This window comes from Aplysia californica, unplaced genomic scaffold (assembly GCF_000002075.1).
Source record: "Aplysia californica isolate F4 #8 unplaced genomic scaffold, AplCal3.0 scaffold00270, whole genome shotgun sequence".
Classification (NCBI taxonomy): Eukaryota; Metazoa; Mollusca; class Gastropoda; order Aplysiida; family Aplysiidae; genus Aplysia; species Aplysia californica.
In genome coordinates this window covers 671,729-674,210 of record NW_004797540.1, presented here as the reverse complement: position 1 = coordinate 674,210, position 2,482 = coordinate 671,729, and the positions used below count along the sequence as shown (strand labels likewise).

The 2,482-nt window shown below is 37.8% G+C and overlaps 1 protein-coding gene across 1 annotated transcript in view; it reads left to right on the top strand.

Annotated features, from left to right (window-relative positions):
• The window catches only part of LOC101851048 (mucin-2-like), an 8,930-nt gene that overhangs the window by 3,607 nt on the left and 2,841 nt on the right, over nt 1-2,482 (top strand). The gene's annotated exons all lie outside the window — the stretch shown is intronic.

Here is a 2,482-nt window from a genome sequence, read left to right as displayed (position 1 = left end):
ATGAAACAACAAAACAACACAACCCCTTACAACAACAAAACAATACACTCGAAGCATACAGCAATAAAACAAGACAATCCCATGCAACAACGAAACAACAAAACAATACACTTGGACCATACAACAACGAGACAACGAAACAACAATACAACAGCAACCCCATACAACACAATACACTTGGACATACAACAACGAGACAACGAAACAATACACTTGGACATACAACAACGAGACAATGAAACAATACACTTGGACATACAACGAGACAACGAAACAACACACTTGGAACATACAACAACGAGACAATGAAACAATACACTTGGACATACAACGAGACAACGAAACAACACACTTGGAACATACAACAACGAGACAATGAAACAATACACTTGGACATACAACGAGACAACGAAACAACACACTTGGACCATACAACAACGAGACAACGAAACAATACACTTGGACCATACAACAACGAGACAATACACTTGGACATACAACAACGAGACAATGAAACAATACACTTGGACCATACAACGAGACAACGAAACAACACACTTGGACCATACAACAACGAGACAACGAAACAATACACTTGGACCATACAACAACGAGACAATACACTTGGACATACAACAACGAGACAATGAAACAATACACTTGGACATACAACGAGACAACGAAACAACACACTTGGACCATACAACAACGAGACAACGAAACAATACACTTGGACCATACAACAACGAGACAATACACTTGGACATACAACAACGAGACAATGAAACAATACACTTGGACATACAACGAGACAACGAGACAACGAAACAACACACTTGGACCATACAACAACGAGACAATGAAACAATACACTTGGACATACAACGAGACAACGAAACAACACACTTGGACCATACAACAACGAGACAACGAAACAATACACTTGGACCATACAACAACGAGACAATACACTTGGACATACAACAACGAGACAATGAAACAATACACTTGGACCATACAACGAGACAACGAAACAACACACTTGGACCATACAACAACGAGACAATACACTTGGACATACAACAACGAGACAATGAAACAATACACTTGAACATACGAGACAACGAAACAATACACTTGGACCATACAACAACGAGACAACGAAACAATACACTTGGACCATACAACAACGAGACAACGAAACAGTACACTTGAACATACGAGACAACGAAACAACACACTTGGACCATACAACAACGAGACAACGAAACAGTACACTTGGACCATACAACGACGAGACAACGAAACAATACACTTGGACCACACAACAACGAGACAACGAAACAATACACTTGGACCATACAACAACGAGGCAGCGAAACAATACACTTGAACATACAACGAGGCAGCGAAACAATACACTTGGACCATACAACAACAAGACAACGAAACAATACAACCCCATACAACAACGAAACAATACACTTGGACCATACAACAACGAGACAACGAAACAATACACTTGGACCATACAACAACGAGACACCGAAACAATACACTTGGACCATACAACAACGAGACAGCGAAACAATACACTTGAACCATACAACAACAAAACAATACAATCCCATACAACAACGAAACAGTACTCTCAAAAGCATACAACAAACAATACAATCCCACACAACAACGAAACAATACAATCCCATACAACAAAACAACAACGAAACAATACAATCCCATACAACAACGAAACAATCCAATCCCATACAACTAAACAACAACGAAACAATACAATCCCATACAACAAAAAAACAACGAAACAATACAATCCCATACAACTAAACAACAACGAAACAATACAATCCCATACAACAAAACAACAACGAAACAATACAATCCCATACACCAACGAAACAATACAATTCCATACAACAACGAAACAATACAATCCCGTACAACAACGAAACAATACAATCCCATACAACAAAACAACAACGAAACAATACAATCCCATACACCAACGAAACAATACAATCCCATACAACAACGAAACAATACAATCCCATACAACAACGAAACAATACAATCCCATACAACAACGAAACAATACAATCCCATACACCAACGAAACAATACAATCCCATACAACAACGAAACAATACAATCCCATACAACAAAACAACAACGAAACAATACAATCACATACAACAACGAAACAATACAATCCCATACAACTAAACAACAACGAAACAATACAATCCCATACAACAAAACAACAACGAAACAATACAATCCCATACAACAAAACAACAACGAAACAATACAATCCCATACAACAAAACAACAACGAAACAATACAATCCCATACAACAAAACAACAACGAAACAATACAATCACATACAACAACGAAACAATACAATCCCATACAACTAAACAACAACGAAACAATACAATCCCATACAACAAAACAACAACGAA